This window comes from Chiloscyllium plagiosum, chromosome 26 (assembly GCF_004010195.1).
Source record: "Chiloscyllium plagiosum isolate BGI_BamShark_2017 chromosome 26, ASM401019v2, whole genome shotgun sequence".
NCBI classification, from domain to species: domain Eukaryota; kingdom Metazoa; phylum Chordata; class Chondrichthyes; order Orectolobiformes; family Hemiscylliidae; genus Chiloscyllium; species Chiloscyllium plagiosum.
The window spans coordinates 42,430,653-42,451,011 of NC_057735.1; the positions used below are offsets into that span (position 1 = coordinate 42,430,653).

Genomic DNA, 20,359 nt, shown 5'->3' on the forward strand with positions numbered 1-20,359 from the left:
TCAGAAGAGCTTTACCAGAATGTTACCAGGTTTGGAAGGTTCAAGTTATAAGGAAAAGCTGGATAGGCTAGAGTTTTCTTCACTGGAGCCTAAGAGGTTGAGACGTGAACTTATAGAAGTTTAAAAAATCATGAAGGGTATAGAAAGGGTTAATGGGAGGGGTATTTTTCCCTAAGATGGGAAATTTCAAGACTAGGAGGTTTATTTTTAAGGTGAGAGGAGAGAGATTTAAAAAAGACACGAGGGGCATATTTTTGACAGAGAAGTGATTCTTGTGTAGAATGAACTTCCTGAGGAAGTGGTGCATGTGGGTACAATTACAACATTTAAAAGACATTTAGATAAGTACATGAATGGGAAAGGTTTGGAGGGACATGGGCTGAGCACAGGTAGGTGGGAATAGTTTAGTTTGGGATGATGTTTGGCATGGACTGGTTGGACCGAAGCGTCTGTTTCTGTGCTGTATGCTCTAAGAATCTACTTACATCAGTCTTAAAAATATTTAAATATTCTCCATTCTCTGTCTTTTGAGGAAGTGAATTCCAAAGACTAGTAACCCTCTGAGAGAAAAAAAAGTTTCCTAATTTCTGTTGTAATTGGTGGCCCCTTATTTTTAAACTATGACTTCTTATTCTAGATTCTCCTACAAGAAGAAACATCATTTCGACATCCACCCAATCACATATGTGGTTCAATTAAATCATCTCTAACTTTTCTCAATCCCTGAGGATACGGGCCTACCCTTATGTGTCTCAGCTTGTCTTGTGATAGATGGTCTTAAACAAGATCAAAAAGGTAGGTTTTAGGGAGTGTTTATAGGACAGAAGAGAGGCAGAGAGATTTAGAAATGAAAGTCACCAATGGCTGAAAAACTAAAATCAGCATTCCTTATGGGACCAGAATTAAATGAAGGAAGAAAGGGATGGAAGGGAAGGAAAGGGATGGGAAGGTAAGGGAGGAAGGAATTTATTGTTACTCGTGTTTGTGAAAATAGAGTAAAATGTGTGTAAGTCACCACAAAAACAGTGCCATTTAATTACAAAAATTATATCTTAAAAATTTAGACAAAGGTGAGACAAGTATCATTTTTTTGTTCATTCCATGGCCTCGTGATTTCACGAACCAGTCTTTGCTGGAGACGGGGGCATGTCCAACTGTCAGAGAACTCGGGCCTGTCGAAACTGTCAAAACCTGGGGGTGGGGGGGGGGGTGGGGGTGGGGGAGGGGCTTGGCGAAATCACTGAGGCCTGGGTCCTGCCAAATCTGCCGATATCTCAGGGAGTTAAAAGGTGACAGGAGATTGCGGACATAGGGATGTACAAGACCATTGAGGGATTTGAAAACAATAATGAGAATTTTAAAATCAAGGTCAGCGGGTACAAGAATGATGGGTGGATGGGATTTGGTGTGTGTAAGGACACAAGTTACAGTATTTTGGATGAACTCGTGCTTACAGAAGTTAGATCATGGGATGCCAGCCAGGAGTGCATTAGAATAGTCAGGTAAGAAGTAACAAAAGCATGGTTAATAGATTCAACAAAAGATGAGTTGAGACTGGGCCAGAGTTGAGTAATGTGACAGAGTTGGAAATAGAAAGTCTTGGTAATGGCATAGATTTGAGCTTGGTGTAAAGTGGAGGTGTAATGAATATATAGATGCACCTCTGAGTTAAGCTGTGATGTAACTGTGATCTCAGTAGTCATATGTAGGTAACAAAAACAGAAATTGCTGGAAAAGCTCAGCAGGTCTTGCAGCATCTGTGGAGAGAATTCAGAATTAACATTGTGGGTCCAGTGAGGGAGATGAGGAAGAGTTCTGAGGAAGAGTCACTGGACCCAAAAGGTTAACTCTGATCTCTCTCCACGGATGCTGCCAAACCTTCTGAGTTTTTCCAGCAATTTCTGTTTGCTTTTCTGATTTATAGCATCCACAGTTCTTTCAGTCATTTACTGGTACTCTGTTAGTCAATGGAACCTGTACAGCTGTGACAATGCTGTCACATTAACAAGGTGATTTTGTCCATGGGTTTTTTTGAAGAGAGGTCATAAAGGCAGAGGTGCCAAGAGGCCTAGGAAGAGTCTAGTTTAACAATGACAGGGCAGTGGCCAGTTCTCCCAGTTCAAGTATTTCTCTAGTTTGGTTGAGCTATGGCAGTCACAAGATGCTGGAGTCCAAGAAGGTTGCCAGCTTCAGCAAATGATTCCTGACTGACTTTCTCTCTGAAATCTCTTTGGATCTTGTTCCCTCCTGCCTGGAAGAATCCATTTTCCTTTTTGCCCAGGGGTACATCAATGGGATGTTACTATATTGGATTGCTTCCTTAGTTAAATTGCTGTATCGGGCCGGTTAAGTTTTCCAGTAGTAAAGTTACTCTAAATCTTGTTTTCTTTTGTTCATGTTTCAACTGTAGTGTTTAAATGAATTTTGTTTTGCTAATACCTGAGTGGTTTGACCAGCTGCATCACACCTGGAATATCCACTTCATATCTTCCTTTAAAATAAGAAAACGTTAGGGTGTAGGCCTAAATATTTTGAGGGGTCAGGCCTAGTCCATAACACAGCATGCAGCGTGATGCTCTGTGACTGAGAAAGCTGGCTTGAACTTGTACAAACACCCGAAGAACACACAGAAGAGTTGAAAGGTTAAAAATGGCACAAATGTTGTGTACAGTCTGGTGAAGCCTCAGACTGTTTCCAGAGTGAGGTGGAGTCAATGGTGAAGGATCAGAGCTTGTAGAGAGAATCAAAAACAATTGCTTCAGTTTTCCCGGTATTACATCCTAGGAAATTTCTGTGAATCCAACACTGGATGTTAGAAAAGCAGTCGGACAATTGAAAAACAATGGAGGTATTAAGAGAAGTCGTGGAGATGAATGTGGAAAGTATACTTGAGATTGACGTGACCGTTCCACATGATGTCATCAAGAGATGAGTATGTGGGCAATAAATAGGACAACCTGAAAATTTTTCCTTCTGTGTAGTTAATATCTGCTAAATGTTTGTTGGATTAATGTTTTCAAGCTCTCGAAAGAAGTCCTCTAACATGGTCATAACCTGACTAAATAATTAGTTTATTGAGCATGTTTGAATGGTGCGCAGAGGAATTTTATTCAAATGTATAAAGCTGTGCCTGACCTGAAGAAATGCACTCCAGGGTATAATACTGAGCAAATTCAATTATACAGGCTGCAGAAACAGAGAAACAAACTTCAAATAAATCAACAGTCCTCAGGACTACAGCATTGCTGCTGAATTTTCCAAATGTGACCCTTGAAAGCATGGTTTGTATTAGATATCCAGCTCTCTTAACACAACATGAGCTGTGAATTGGCTTTCAGAATGCTTCTGTTGTATCACCATTTGAACAGAAGCAGAACCAAACAACGGTATTTCAAAGTGTAGCTGCAAATATGCCAAAACTCCTGCCGGTATTGGATACACACGCTTCAGGTTGGAGAAAGGTCAGTAATAAATCAAACAACTTGGAGATTTCATACAGCATTACAACCAGCTGAGAGAATTAAAGGAAAATTAAAATAGAATTACAAAGGTGCGATGGAAGACTTTTCACAAAGATTATTAGACCCAAAGAAAATGAGAAAACTGTACATCATTCTGTTAATTTGCATAAAGATCAGAAGAAAAGTCCTGGGAATTGCAAACCTGTCTCTAACACTGAAAATTATTTGAGTCAATCACATGTATATATATATTGCGGTTGTTGGAAATCAGAAACAAAAACAGAAATTGCTGCAAAAGGTGAGCAGGTGTGGCAGCATCAGTGGAGAGAAATCAGAGATAATGTTTTGAGTCTTCAGAACTCAGAACATATGTCTGAGCAGATTATAAATCTTACCGAACTAGAAATCTTATGAATAATAAACATTAAACTAAATGTCACAATATGTTCCAAAACTTAAAGAATTCATTGACAATACTGATTGGTTATAATTTATCAGCAAAGTAACAAATCTTGTAATGGAGTATAAACTAGACCAACTCTAATGTGAGTCCTAATGTGATTTGTGTAGCTCCTACTTTAAGAATTAATCTGATAATTTTTAAGGCAAACACCTATCCACAATATTTGCATAATACCAAGTTAAGGGCAACTTTTCTTAGCCATATTTTTCAAACAAAATGGAATGGCTGTAAAATTCAAATGCATTGTGCCCTTACATTGAGGGACATGTTTGCTGAAATTGTGTGTCCTACCTGAACACACTTCTGGTGCTGGCTGTGTCAGACACCATTCTGCTGAGGGAGGTTTATCTCATTTTAGGGAATTTGGAGTCAAGTTAAAAAGTAGGATCTCAGAGGTAGTAATCTCAGGGTTGCAACCAGTGCTACATGCTAGTCAGAGTCGAAATGATAGAATAGGAAGGATGAATGTGTAGCTTGGGAGATGGTACAGGAGGACGGGGTTCAGATTTTTGGGACACTGGGACCGGTTCTGGGGGAGGTGGGACTATTACAAATCGGACAGTCTGCACCTGGGCCGGACTGGAACCAATGTCCTTTGGGGTGCTTTTGCTAACACTGTTGGGGAGGTTTTAAATTAATGTGGTGGGGGGGTGGGAACCAAATAAGGAGGTTAGCGGACAGTAAGGAGGTAGTAACTAAAACTTGTAAGGAACTAGATAATGGAGTCAGCGCGACTATGGGGGAAAATAGGCAGGGAGCAGATGATGAACGTAAAGTGACAGGTGGTCTGAGGTGGATAGAGAGGGAAGTAAAAGGGGTGGAGGAGTTGCCTTATTGGTCAAAGAGGATATCACAGCTGGGCTGAAAGACGCACAATGGAGGACTCGAGCAGTGAGGCAATATGGGTAAAGCTCAGAAATAGGAAGGGTGTGGTAACAATGTTGGGGCTGTACTACAGGCCTCCCAACAGTGAACATGAGATGGAGGTACAAATATGTAAGCAGATTATGGAAAAATGTAGGAGCAACAGAGTGGTGGTGTTAGGAGATTTTAATTTTCCCAACATTGACTGGGATTCGATTAGTGTTAGAGGTCTAGGTGGAGCAGAATTTGTAAGGAGCATCCAGGAGGGTTTTCTAGAGCAGTATGCAACTCTCCAACTCGGGAAGGGGCCATACTAGGCCTAGTGTTGGGAAATGAGCCCATCTAGGTAGTTGAAGTTTCAATCAGGGATTACTTTGGGAATAGTGGTCACAATTCTCTAAGTTTTAGAATAGTCATGGACAAAGACAAGAAAGTCCTGAAGGAAGAGTGCTAAACTGGGGGAAGGCCAACTATAGCAAAATTCAGCAGGAGCTGGGAAATGCGGATTCGGAGCAGCTGTTTGAAGGTAAATCCATATTTAATGAGATTGAACAGGACAAGCTGTTGGAAAAGGGAAGAGTTGGAGGAGAGGGGAAAAGAGAAGCCCAGGCAATTTCAGGACCAAATATTTGAGGGGCAATTCTCCTACCTTCCACAAGAGGCAGTGTATGATATATTGCCACTTCACTGAGAAGCTCCTCAAAGAAATCTGCCATTACTCCACACACAGCCTCAGAGAAAAGTGACAATGGCACTTCTTGTGCCTGTGAAGGGGACTGCTCTCATTAATCTATACGCAGTCTGATTTCTTCCAGTCTGGCACAGGATACACTTGCAACATCTCCAAGTTTAAGTCCTTATTGCAGAAAGGAAATCTCTGAGACTCTGTGTGCAAAAAGAGGTAAATACATCTTCCAATAATCTCTTGCTGCTGAGAAGCAGAATGTGACTTTGCAAGGACGACAGACTTTTCTCTGGTGCAGGGTGCCATGCACTGCAAGCACACTGTTTGTGGGCACAACATTATAATTCTCAAGGGTCATGCAATCAGAATGGATTCTATTTCCTTCTTATCCAGCTGGCTTGTGATCTAATGGAGGTTATTTTGTATGGCATTGCCAATTTTCTTGGTAGCGATTATGATGCTTTCATCCTTTTGCACTCCATTGTAACATCTGCATTTGAAGTACCCACAAGAAACTTTGAGTGATGCTGTTGGGTTACATTGGCCATGACTCTAACATGACTCTTGTACATTGCACATGTACACAGACAGCATGCATAAAATGAAGGCCATTCTACTGCACAATTAATGATTGACTGTACCAGTGGCATTCTTAAATAAAACCCCTCTGTTTGAATCACACTAGAAGCACTATATTGAATTCAGCAAAGTGTGTGCCAAGGTTCTGCATATCATAATGCCTCCTTAGCTGTTGGCTCTCTCAGGACCTTTGAATCTTGAACCTCTAACCTTAGTCATCTAGTCTCATCAATTTCCCTCTCGCTATCAATTTCCTTCTGCAACCCAATATTCTACCATTCAAATAGCTCTGAAATTTACTTGTCCTCCATATCTTTGAACATGTCTGTGTACATGTGCAATGTACAAGAGTCATGTTAGAGTCATGATCAATATAACCCAGCAGCATCACTCTAAGTTGGTAAGTAGCGTCTAACTGGCCAAGGCATTGCCCCGAAAATAATAACTGACAAATTTTGCTGAAATTTTAAACAAAGCAGGTTGACTCTGATTGAGAAATTAACAATTGTTTCTGATTTTATTTTAGATTTTTGACATCTTATTGTTTTAATTGTTTCTCTTTTACTTGGGGATTTTTTTGCAAATTGCTTTTGTGAGTGCAGGACAAAAAGCTTTTATAAAATGTGTCTTTGATCAGGAATATCAGAATATTTGTATCCGAGTAATATAACCATGTAATTATGAGCTGTCCCTGCATCTTTTCATTTACTGTTTGGCTGCCATGCCAGACCCACACTATTAGATCCATTTCCACTTTGTATTAAACTTTTTTCTCATTTCTCTTGCAGTGAGGGAAAGCAAGAGGAGCACGCTTACTCTATCTGCAACTTGCAGCCACACATCTAAGCCATGACCTCAATCTAAGCCATGGTTGATCTAATGACAACAAAGAGTACATCATTCTTTGGATTGGCACATGTAGCTACATGTGTCCACAGCCAGTTGTGTACCACTGACTCTGGGTGTGTGAAACCTTATTTTGTAAGGGAGTGAGAAATGAGAGTGGCACAATCTGTTTGGTTGCTGTGGCTGTTATTATTGAGTCATTGGTAATATATGCAAGGTGTGTGATTATGAAATTTAGGATTGAAGCAGTGTTAAGTCAGTGATGGGAATGGAAAGCCATGACATATGGTCCCGATCAATAAAAATTCTTGGGGATTGGATGATAGCGAAGATGTTGCTCAGTTTGCACTGCTCCTGGTGCAGTTGACGGCATTTGAAGACGAGTTTTGTGACCTTGTCCACTTATGTTAGGTTAGTGAACTTCTTCCTCAGGGATAGATTTCTGGCATTGACTCCTTTAGCTATTTGGACACACTCATTTATAAGATTATGTCTGCAGACTTTCCTTGACTCCTGACCCTTGCAGGTAGATGAAAAATCCTCTGAAAGAGCATTGCAACACTTTGAAGCCATTCTCTTCTACGTTTTGCATTGCTGTTTATTTTCTGGGAAAAATTACCATCCATAATGGTTTCCAGCATCTCCCTCAGCCAAAAAGACAGCTTTTCGTTAACATGTATTGACTGGCTTTGAGTACTGCAGGCTACCCTCTCACAACTCGCTCATTACTCAGAGATGTGGGCACTCAGCAGCACACTTCGCGCTAGCTGCATGTCACAATGTTTTTTTTTAAATTTCGAAGATACACTTTATTCTTAAAAATATTGTTATATACATACGTAGTCACTAAAGCAGTTTGATTCTGTACAGTAGCATATGAAGAAACAAACATTGGAGTTTGACTCTATCCAACAAACAAAACGGCACAAAGAAGTAACAGCGACCTCTGTTGTATCGCATGAGAAAAATGTAATCTATCTTTCAACATTAAGCCTGGAGAGAACGTGAATGCAGTCCCCCACTACCATAAACGTTACAGTTAAGTAATCCACATTTGGGGATATTGCAGGTGTCTGCACATCCGAAATGCAATAGGATTACCTCATTCTGGGACAACCTTTTTTCATTCCAAAAATATATTTTATTCAGTAAAATATCTTTATGTCCCTGCATAGTCACTACAGCAGTTTGGACCTGAATCATTTTAAATGAAGAGCCCAGGCAAAGTTTGTAGCAAAACTAATGGCTGTGGATTCATCTCACGTCCCAGTCCTTTCACCCCTTTTAACTGAGATCCTGAAGTCATGAAATAAATGAAAGCTTTTTTTTTTAAGAATTGGTTTTGCCACTGAAGACAGTGGTTAGGAAAAACTCTTAATGGAAAATTCAAGCAATGATATTCTACTCGGATCTGTTCGAGGACGCAAATGTTTGCAAATGACAAGAAACAAGAGAGTTTCTATCACATTAAATCTACTGCTGACATGAAGTCTGGTGGACAGCTCATAAGTAAAATGCCGACTGATTAGCTTCAGAGGGATTTGAATCAATGATTAGATGGGCTGGGAGACAGCAAGTGAATTTTAATATTGATAACTGCAAGGTAAGATGTTAAGGACAGGTAACAGTGAATGCACATGCATAGAATAACCAATAGAAGCTGATGTTGAAGATTTAACAGCAATCATTGATCATACTCATGAAGCATCCGGTCAGGGTGAAGCAGTTATTAATCAGATAAATTGAGTACAGGTGGGCCTCGAGAGGACGTTGGGTTACGTGTTATACTGTTTAATCTTAAAGCCAATTCCAGAATATACTGCTGCAAGATTGGGACCAGATCACTTAAAAAGGATAGAGATACACTTGAAAGAATTAATATGATCATGATAATTCTGGGTCGAAGGTGACTGACAAACGCACAAGTGATTAAATTTATTGACATTGTCAGAAAGCTTGAAGATGTACAATATGTATTTTTTTCCATAACCAATAGGCCTACGTACAGTGACAGGTCACATATTTTCCACTTGTGTGGAGGAGGCCAGAACTGGAGGGTATGAAGATGATCCAACATGGAACTGAGGAGAAAGTTTCTTACCCAAATGTAGAATTCACTATAATGAGTAATTTAGACAAATAGCAAAGATGAATTTAAGAAGAAGCTAGATAGCTGTCTGAGGATGAAAGGAAGAACCCCTACAGCATGGAAACAGGCCTTTTGGCCCAACAAGTCCATACAAACCCTCCAAAGAGTATCCCATCTAGACCTATTCCCCTACCCTATTATTCTATATTTACCACTAATTGATGCACCCAAACTACATATCCTTGAACAGTATAGGCAATTTAGCATGGCCAATTCACCTAACCTGCATATCTTTGAACTGTGGGAAGAAACCCACACAGTCATCCAAGGCTGGGATCGAACTATGATGCAGCATTGCTAACTACTGAGCCATTGTGCCAGTGATGATGGTAAGGTTGGCTGAAGGTGGTGGGAGAAAGCTCATGGCTAGGACAAATACCTACATTAATGATTATGCAATCTGATCAGCTCTGTCTTTAAATTACTGCATTTCCGTGCGTTATAAACATATAAGGGCCATATGAGTTTTGATAGAGACCTGCATCATTCATCAGATGCAGACCTCAGTGCCAACTACTTTCTGCTCGGCATCAAGTCAAACAAGATCAATCTCTGAATGAGCTTGAGCCAACACTAGACTGATACCAGCTCGCTGATCTAATGTCACGATTGAAAACTTCACTGACACCTGAGCCTGTTTAATGCATCACTGTAAAAATAGCCTGGATGCTTCTAACTTTCTCATGGATATATTTATGTGGGTGGTGTTATGTGAACATGTAAATAAATAGTTTATGTTATATTCTCAGTTGTAGAATGCAGCATGTTTTGAGTTTTTAACCATGTTCAGCCACGAAGAATAAGTCAAATACCAAGAGTGGAGCTCATGAATGGAGTGACATGATGGTCTTTATGTTAAACATAGCCATAGGACCAATGTACCATGAGGTGGGCATTAATCAGAAACAGGAAGTTTAGCTTCACTGATGGTAGCCCAATGTTCTTGAGACACCTCACGTGATCTAATATAAAAGTTAAAATGTTGAATATATTTAGCGGATCAGGGATGATCTGTGGTGAGAGAAACTGAGCAAATGCTTTGTGTTAATGAATTAATCATTCTAAGGAAAGCACTTGTCTCTCCACAGACACCATCAGATCAGCTGAATAAGTCCAGCATCTTGTTGTTTTCTCTTCAGTTTTCCAGTGTCCAGATAAAGTCATTTTCATGCACTACATTCTGGATGTTGGATGCATGTTGGTTCAAATAATTAGTGAACTCCCAAACACTTTAAATCCTGTTTTAGAAACTATAATTACATGTAGATCAGATTTCTGCTTCAGTCTACACACTCTAATAAGAAACACACTCCTGATACATTCCTTGGTTTGGTGAGTATGATATGTAATTGAAATATTTGAATGCCTTAGCCTATCCACTTGATTAATCCAATGGAATGGTTGAATTGGATGGCAGAGTATATTAATTTAAATTCACTTTATTTGGCTCTTGCAAATATGAAATATGCACCCTTGATCCAAATTATATTTTAAACTGCTTGAAATTTCTGTCTCGTGCTCTTAAGTGCCATCTGGCCCATTCAGAGGATATTATAATCTTGGAAAACACCCAAAGCCAATCATCATTCTACACTTGACTTACAAAACTATCCATCCCATCTGTAATGACACACAATTTAAAAATAAGTTGCTTGAACAAACCTCAATCTTATTTCAGGCTTGAAATTTTATTCCTGAGAAATTTGTATTGCTAAGAATATTGCATTCCAAATAATCTTGATATTTCCTGACTTCAAACAAACTTCACATGCTCATTAAAATCTTAGAAATATATTTTTCTGAGGTTGTTTGAATATTTGGTGACCTGTGGAGCAAAACACAATTAAATATCAATTTGTAATGACAGTTTCACCCACACAAATCTTTTGTTGCAATAAAAAAGACAATGGTTTTCAAGTTCTATTGAACAGAGTGTAATCTAAATATGGCCTCCCTCATACATCTCCTCTGAGCATATTATATATTGTTGGAGCCTTTAGTATTATGGATGGCACATTAAGCTCTTCAAATTGAACAAGCATGAGTGGTCGCTGAAATATTAGGCAGCCTACTTATCAAAACAGGATAATTGGCAAAAACACTGGAGATTTTGTTTTTCACAAAACATTCATCATTCCATTTCAATAAAAGTGTATTTGATGCATGGAATAAAAAGCTATCCATAAATAAAAGAGTGACCGTGAGTCACAAACACCAGCCAAACTTTTAACCAAACCCTTGGGGACAGGCTGGCAGAAGTGAAGGATGGCAAAACGGTACATGAAGGTATTGGGACGTTGTATTGTCTGCACAGGAAGTGCTCGCCATTCAGTGGGAAGACTATCAGATAAATGCTGGCAGCCTCTTAGGTAGTTACATTAGAGGACATGGGTCCTCATTTTTGCAATTTCTTCAGCCCCGTGTAGAGAGCTCCCATTTGGTTATGGCCCACCCTACAATAAAGATGGCCATTCACATGATCTCAGCTCCTTGATGCAGTACCAGCAACACCTACCACCAGTAGTTGTTGAGCTGCTGACCTTCCGATTGAGTCACTGGACTTGAATCATTAGCTCTGTTTCTCTGTCCACAGATGCTGCCAGACCTGCTGAGTTTCTCCAGCACTTCCTGTTTTTGCCTCAATCATTTCCACTAGCTTCAACACAACACCTCTACTAAACATATTTCCCCTCCCTCAATCAGATTCCCCCATAAAACACATACCTTGCCTTCAATCACCCCCAACATTCCCTTTCCATGCTACAATGCAGCATCCTTCTGCCTTCCTGTCACCCAAGGCCCCAGATGCTCCTCCCAGGTGAAGCAGTGATTCGCCTGTCCTTCATTCAGCTGCGTATAGGCTTGTCACTGCATGGGCTACATTCTCCTGTATGTTGAGAAGGCCAAATGCGGATCAAAGGAACATTTTGCGGAGTAATTCTGTTCAGTCTGCAGGTATGACCCAAGCTTCCAGTCATCTGTTATTTTAATTCTCCACCCCACTCCCACCTGGAGCTATCTTCAGCTTTTTTTTAAGTAAGGATGTGGAACAGCACCTTACCTTTCAATTAGGGTAGTTTACATTGATTTCAACAGTTTCAGACCATAGTCTCTGCCATCATTTCTGATGGGCATTAGCTGTTGGTAATAAATTTGTGATTTCTATTTTTTTAAATTTTACTTTACTCCAGTTATTCCACCCACTGGTAAAGCTTAGACCATAAAACCATGAGAAACAGAAACAGGAGGAGGCCATTTAGCCCCTCGAGCCTGCCCTACCATTCAATAGGATCATGGCTGATTTGACATTCCTGCTGTCTACTTTCCTGTCTTTTAGCCTGTAGCCCATAATTTGCCTGGTGATCAGGAATATATATATATCTATCTATCTATCTAACTTGGCATTAAATACACACAGGCACTTTGCCCTGAGGTTGCAAGGAGTTCCAAAGACTCACAACCCTCTGAGAGAAGAAAGTCTATCTCGTCTCTGTCTTGAATGGTCACTCCTTTATTCTGAGACCATGCCCTCTGGTCCTAGACTCTCCCATGAGGGGTAACATCCTCTCAGCATTGACCCTGCCAAGCCTCTTATCAATCCGATGATTCAATGAGATTACCTGCCATTCTTCCAAACATCTATGAGTAGAGTCCCAGCCTGTTTAACCTTTGCTCATAAGACAATGACTCCATACCAGGGGTCATCCTAGTGAACATTCTCTGAACTGTCTCTAATGAAATAATATCTTTCCTTAAATAAGGAAAATGCTGCTCACAGTGCTCCTGATGTGTCTCACTAACACTTTCAAAGGGGTGGCACGGTGGCTCAGCGGTTAGCACTGCTGCCTCACAGTGCCAGGGACTGGGTTCCATTCCACCCTTGAGCAAATGTCTGTGTGAAGTTTACACATTCTCCCCGTGTCTGCGTGGGTTTCCTCCGGGTGCTCCAGTTCCTTCCCACAGTCCAAAAATGCACAGGTTAGGTGGATTGGCCATGCTAAATTACCCATTGTTTCCAGGGATATGTAGGCTAGGTGGGTTAGCCATGGGAATTACAAGGATAGAGTAGGAGGTTGTTTGGAGGATGGGTGTGGACTCAAAGGGCCGAATGGCTTGCTTCCACACTATAGGCAAGGTGGATTAGCCATGGGAAATGCAGAGTTACAGGATAGGGGGCTGGGTCTGGGTGGGATGCTGTTTGGAGGGTAGATATGGACTCATTAAGCCAAATGGCCTGTTTCTGCATTGTAGGGATCCAATCATTCAATGATTGTACAGTTGCAGTAAATCTTCCTCACTCTTATACACCTGCCTCCTTAAAATAAGGGCCAACATGACATCAGCCTTCCTGATTACCTGCTGCACTGTATGCTAGCTATCTGTGTTTCATACACAACCATCTCCAAGTCCCCTTGTGCTGCAGCTTTCCACAGTTTTTTTTTTCTGTATTTTGGACACAAGTGCCCAAACCTGGCAGCACTAACTCGACACTGAGCTTACCTTCAGCTCAATTAGAGCATTTTCATTTCAATACAGGGTGGCATGGTGATTTCAGTGGTTAGCACTGCTGCCTCACAGCAGCAGGGACCCAGGTTCAATTCCAGCTTCAGGCGACTATCTGTTTGGAGTTTGCGCATTTTCCCTATGTCTGCGTGGGTTTCATCTGGGTGATCGGTTTCTGCCCAATATCCAAAGATGTGCAGATCAAGTGAATTGGCCATGCTAACTGCGTTAGGTGCGTTAGTCAGAGGGAAATGGGTCCGGGTGGGTTACTCTTCGGAGGGTCAATGTGGACTTATTGGGCCAACGGGCCTGTTTCCAAACTGTAGGGAATCTAACGTAATCTAATCTAAACAGCATTACTTGAGCTTGGGGTTGGGTTCCATGCCTTGTCAGTGTCAGATTCCTGACCCCACTCTGAAAATTCATACATTGAATAACCCAGAGGCTCAGGTTAATGTTCTGGGTGCATCAACCAAGGGAACTGTTCCACTTGACATTCAGTTGATTGTTTCGTAATGGAAAGCTAGTCTGAGTAAGGCTGATCTTGACCACTGCCATTAAAAGTTGTAAAAGCTCATCAGATTCATTAATGGCCTTGAGGGAAGGAAACCTGCATTGTTTTCTTTGTCTGGCCTACAAGTGACTCCAGGCCCTCACCAAAGCAATGTGATTGACTGTTCCTTGCTGCTGGCATCGCCCAGCAAGCCTCCCAGTTTAAATCAGAATGTGGAATAAATGCCCGCTTTGGCAATAAGACCCACACCACATAAAAGAAGAAAGGAAACGAAAATTAATCCACGCTTCCAAACCCCGCTCTTAGCTTTGTCCTTCATTATTAAGCATTTCCTACCCAAAATAGACTTGCCCTCTGATTATCATCACTTTAACTTTAGGTTCAGGGATTTTTTTGTTTTACGGATTCTGTTGGACGTTTTAAAATTCAAGACGTTTATTGCATGATTCCTCAAAACCTTTGGATAAATCAGTTTGTCACGAATTCTTGTTTGTAAATTAAAATTGTCATTAAATTGTGACATTCAATCTCTGTTGATAATTCTAATTTGATATCTGTGTAATAAATGTTTACACATAATCCCTTTTTCTTTACATTATTGGTGAGAAAGTATTAGCATTCAAACCAGAATTGTTGGAATATGCTTCTTAAATTCCTCTGTTTTATACCATTTCCACTCACCTTCATAAGCCTTCAAAGACAAAGCCTCTGGCCATGTTTTCAATCTTCTCTCAAACTTGCTTAACTTGTTCCTTGCACTTAGAGCACTTTGGGACATTATGTCATTCCATTTAGTTAACTTAGAATGCCTTGGGGTAATGCTCTATTTTGAAACGTTTTAGCAACTTACATTTCTCTCGCAGATTCAAAGTAAAAATGAACTTCCCAAGGAGCTTCAGAGATGGATATAGAGAACACATTGATACCTATTTCTTTATATCTTAAACAATGCAGCATTCCTAAGCATCTACCTTAATGCAGTTAGGAAAACCCTGTGTTATAGAAAAACTGCAAACCACAACTCTTGCTTATGTTTTAAATCAGCGCAAAAATTTAAATCATGAGCAATTTAGGGCTACTATAAAAAAAATCCCCAGAAACACAAAGATGAGATCTAAACATTGCAGCAGGACAGTGATTGCGAACAATAGTTACCTTATTAAAGTGAGGTTAAAACCAGAGAATTGAAGGGTAAACAGTGAAGGTCATTTCCACACAGACATTTATCCTGGCAGTCCTCCTACAAGCAAGCTCAGAATACGTATTTCAAAAGACCAAGCACTCGTTTTGTGAAATTAGACCTGTGATAAACATTTTTCATTGCTGACTCCATTTAATGTATGTGAGAATCCTGAACATTTTGTGCTTCAATCATTCTTTTTCGTGAATCACCTGGATGATCAGAATAAATTTGTTTGCTCTGCTCAGAATTACAAATACCAGCAGCTGTGTGAAGTCACAGTTTTAGGCCAAAGCTTTCCCGAACACACAATAATGACCGAGCAGAAACTTCATGGGCCCTTTACGACATGGTGAGACAACTGGGGCAAGAACTGAGTCAGAAGAAGAGTCATATCAGACTCACAATGTTAAATTTATTTCTCTTTCTACAGATGCAGCTATACCTGCTGAGTTTTTCCAGCTTTCTCTGTTTTTGTTTCAGCTTCTAGTTGTTTGATTTATGCTTCTGTTGGTGAATGAAAATAAATGTTTTAAACCTTTTTGAAGTCCTCCCCATATGTCATGGTCCCATACTGAACAACGGTAAGATGCTGAACTATGATGGGCATTAGCAAAAATGAGTTTGAAGGTTGTAAGATACAGTGTGGCTCAGGACAAGCTGTGTTGCCTGATGTTTTCACTGCGATAGGTGTGGAAATGTGGATGCGCAAGGAAATATCCACCATGCCAACTCTGTGCCATGAGACATGCTGGTTCTCAGCTGCTGTCCCACTACATTCACGGTGAAGAGCAACACTGGAAGGCCAACACATGACCATGTGCCAGTTTGGCACCGGCACCAGGGTGACCGGGAGATGTCAAGATATCCTGGCAGTGGTGAGTAACAGGTGGGAGAATGGAACTCACATCAAAGAAAGGGGACACCAAAGGAGCAACGTAGGTTAGTTAATGAGGCAGGTTAGAGACAATTACACAAAAAAACTTGGGCAGCCTCCTGAAGAAAGACTCTATGCGAAGCTTGGGGAAAATCACATGGGCAAACTATGATAAAATTTAGTTCAGAGTGTCTCAGGAGGCTTGTTTTCCACCAGGCTTCAGACGGTAGACATTACCAAGAGTTATATACTTGGGATCGTCTTCTGATATCACTCAGACCAAGTTCCAACTGCTCATCTTTCCTGTGCCTACTCACCTAGTGCAATGCCACCAATGTCTCACATTTAAAATTCCCAGCTTCTAATTCAAATGTTTCTGTCACTTTCCTCTTCCCTATCTCTACAAAGTCATCAAATCACAGAGATGTACAGCACAGAAACAGACCCTTCGGTCCAACCCATCCATGCTGACCAGATATCACAACCCAATCTAGTCCCACCTGCCAACACCTGGCCCATATCCCTCCAAACCCTTCCTATTCATATACCCATCCAGATGACTTTTAAATGTTGCAATTGTACCAGCATCCACCACTTCCTCTGGCAGCTCATTCAATACACATACCGCCCTCTGTGTGAAAAAGTTGCCCCTTAGGTCTCCTTTATATCTTTCCCCCTCACCCTCTAGTTCTGGACTCCCCGGCCCCAGGGAAAAGACTTTGTCTATTTATCCTATCCATGCTCCTCATAATTTTGTAAACCTCTACAAGGTCACCCCTTAGCCTCCAATGCTCCAGGGAAAACAGCCCCAACCTGTTCAGCTTCTCCCTATAACTCAACACTCCAACCCTGGCAACATCCTTGTAAATCTTTTCTGAACCCTTTCAACTTTCACCACATCTTTCCGATAGGAAGGAGACCAGAATTGCATGCAATATTCCAACAGTGGCCTAACCAATCTCCTGTACAGCCACAACATGATATCCTAACTCATGTAATCAATACTCTGACCAATAAAGAAAAGCATACCAAACGCCTTCTTCACTACCCTATCTACCTGTGACTCCACTTTCAAGGAGCTATGAACCTGCACTGCAAGGTCTCTTTGTTCAGCAACACTCCCTAGGACCTTACCATTAAGTGTATAAGTCCTGCTAAGATTTGCTTTCCCAAAATGCAGCACCTCACATTTATCTGAATTAAACTCCATCTGCCACTTCTCAGCCCATTGGCCCATCAGTCCAGATCCTGTTGTAATCTGAGGTAACCCTCTTCGCTATGCACTACACCTCCAATTTTGGTGTCATTTGTAAACTTACTAACTGTACCTCTTATGCTCACATCCAAATCATTTATGTAAATGACAAAAAGTTGTGGACCCAGCACCGATCCTTGTGGCACTCCACTGGTCACAGGCCTCCAGTCTGAAAAACAACCCTCCACCGCCACCCTCTGTCTTCTACTTTGAGCCAGTTCTGTATCCAAATGCCTAGTTCTTCCTTTATTCCATGAGATCTAAACTTGCTAACCAGTCTCCCGTGGAGAACTTTGTCGAACGCTGTGCTGAAGTCCACAAAGATCACATCTACCGCTCTGCCCTCATCAATCCTCTTTGTTACTTCTTCAAAAAACTCAATCAAGTTTGTGAGACATGATTTTCCACACACAAAGCCATGCTGACTATCCCTCATCAGTCCTTGCCTTTCCAAATACATGTACATCCTGTCCCTCAGGATTCCCTCCAACAACTTTCCCACCATTGACGTCAGGCTCACCGGTCTATAGTTCTCTGGCTTGTCCTTACCACCTTTCTTAAACAGTGGCACCACATTAGCCAACCTCCAGTCTTCCTATGACTATCAATGATACACATAACTCAGTAAGAGGCCGAGCAATCTCTTCCCGAGCTTGCCACAGAGTGCTCGGGTACACCTGATCAGGTCCTGAGGATTCACCCACTTTTATGTATTTCAAGACATCCAGCACTTCCTCCTCTGTAATATGGATATTATTCAAGATGTCACCAACCCTCCAAGGTCATGCTACCAACTCTGTCATTTGTCACAATGTTCTGAGCAGCATTGAGAGCTCTGCAATACAACTTGCCACCAGCACTGCATTGCTGAACCCTCTCCCTTCCACACCACCACCTCCCTGTTTTTGGCAATTACCTCAATGCAGAACCAGCATTATCTTACAATTGCCAGAAGGATGTCAAGATGGCAGACACTGGAAAGGATCTGGGAGACAGCAAACCCTGAGAATACCTTCATCCACTTAATCTCAGTAAATTGTGGCTGCTTTTCCTTAGAGGAAGTTGTTCTTGAGTAAGTCCTGGGCCAGGGAAGAATAAAGAGAGTGGGGACAGGGTAAAAGAGGTTGGGTCAATTGTACCAATAGGGATGTCATGAGCCAAGTGGAACTATTAGAATCATAGATCCCCTACAGTGTGAAACAGGCCATTAGGCCCATCGAGGAAACACGCATTCTCCAAACAGCATCCCATCCAGACTCACACCCCTACTCTATCCCTGTATTTTTAGTGGTTAGCCCACCTAACCTACATATCTCTAGAAACTATGTGATTTGCTATGGCCAATCCACCTAACCTGCACATCTCTGGAAGAATCCAGAGCACCTGGCGGAAACCCCATGTAGACTCAGGGAGAATATGCAAACTATCACTGTTCTAAGTGAATTTTAAAAATGACTAAGTACATTTACATCCTATTGACAGCAACCTCTTATCACATTGCACCTGAAAGCAAAAACTGGAAGGACTATGAATGCTGTGAATCAGAAACAAAAGCAGAGAGTGGTGAATCTGTGGAATTCATTGCCACAGAAGGCTGTGGAGGCCACATAATTGAGTATATTTAAGCAAGAGATAGATAGGTTCTTGAGTATCAAGGGAAACAAGGGTTACGGGGGAAAAAGCGGCAGAATGGGGTTGAGAAACGTATCGGCCATGCTTAAATGGTGGAGCAGACTCAATGGGCTGAATGGCCGAATTTCTGCTCCTATGTCTTATGGTCTTATGGAAAAGCTCAGCAGATCTGGCAGCATCTGTGAAGAGAAATTAAAGTTAATGTTTTGGGCCAGTAACTCTTCCTCAATCTACCCTAACCTCCAATCAGATGTTTTACCTTGGGATGTAGTTTATTGGTCTCTGACATTTGGCCATGCTACATCCAAACACATAGCAAGATCCAACTATATTCACCCTGTAGATTATTAGAGTGAGGAAGCAGACAGTAGAGATTCAAACATTACGCAGTTAGTCCAATCAAAACCAACATGAATCTAAGTCATCTGGGTAGTTATTTCAGAATCAAGATGGAGCCACCCATTTCAAGGAGACATTTATCTTTGAACTTACATTTTCTTCTTAGACAATGGTATAGAAGGACACAGAATTGTTGCTTTGACTTTCAAATCTGGTTGCTTAAACAGACAAGAAATTTCTGATGCTATTTGTGATGATTCCCACTTAAATCTGGGAATTGCAGTTTCTGAGACTTCCGAATATTTTAAATCAACATCAAGGATGTTATTAGCTATGCCTGGAACAAGCGGGATTTAACAAATCTTCTCAAACTCAGGCCTCCTAATCAAGAGATAGGGACACAGTCACTGCACTACAAGAGCTCCTTTCTGAGACTGCTATTCAGCCAGCAAATTGCTCTACATGTGGAAAGCATAGTTAGATTGTAGGATGCTGTTGGATTTGACATTCCACAAATATAAAGGCGGAGGCCAAGGATTTTTCAGCAGTGTTCTAACTTCATAAGTTGTTAGAAAGCCAGTTTCATTCAAGACAATGTAACTTTCCAAGGGCTTTACCATGAGGCTTATAACATAAACATGAAACTTCAATGTTTTATTATTAACTGCAGCCTATGATTATTTCATCAATTCACTCTGCAGACAGAAGCAGAGTTAGTCCTGCCAGCACCTCTGATTCTAGGAGTTGCGGTCAGTTTCAGATAAGTGATGACAGCAAAGGCTGACTGTTTACTGCATCAAGACCATTGCAAAAGCTGGGCCTAACCATTGCAAAATGTGGGCCTTGTACTGAAGGGATGCAAGAAGCAAAATCTTAACACTTCTTCAGACAGAGAACAAGTGAACCTATTGAAGTATAATAGAGTGTTAATGCTACACTATTTAAAGGGTAAATTCCACGCCAATTAATTTCTCTGGATTTCACTCGGGTACTTTACTGTTTGTCAAGTTGC

General features: G+C 41.1%; 1 non-coding gene across 1 annotated transcript; it reads right to left on the reverse strand.

Annotated features, from left to right (window-relative positions):
* Positions 1-7,891: 7,891 nt before the first annotated feature.
* LOC122563359 lies at positions 7,892-8,055 on the reverse strand. Its single transcript, XR_006315570.1, has one exon. It is a non-coding gene; the product is annotated as a U1 spliceosomal RNA (small nuclear RNA).
* Between the last annotated feature and the right edge of the window lie 12,304 nt (positions 8,056-20,359).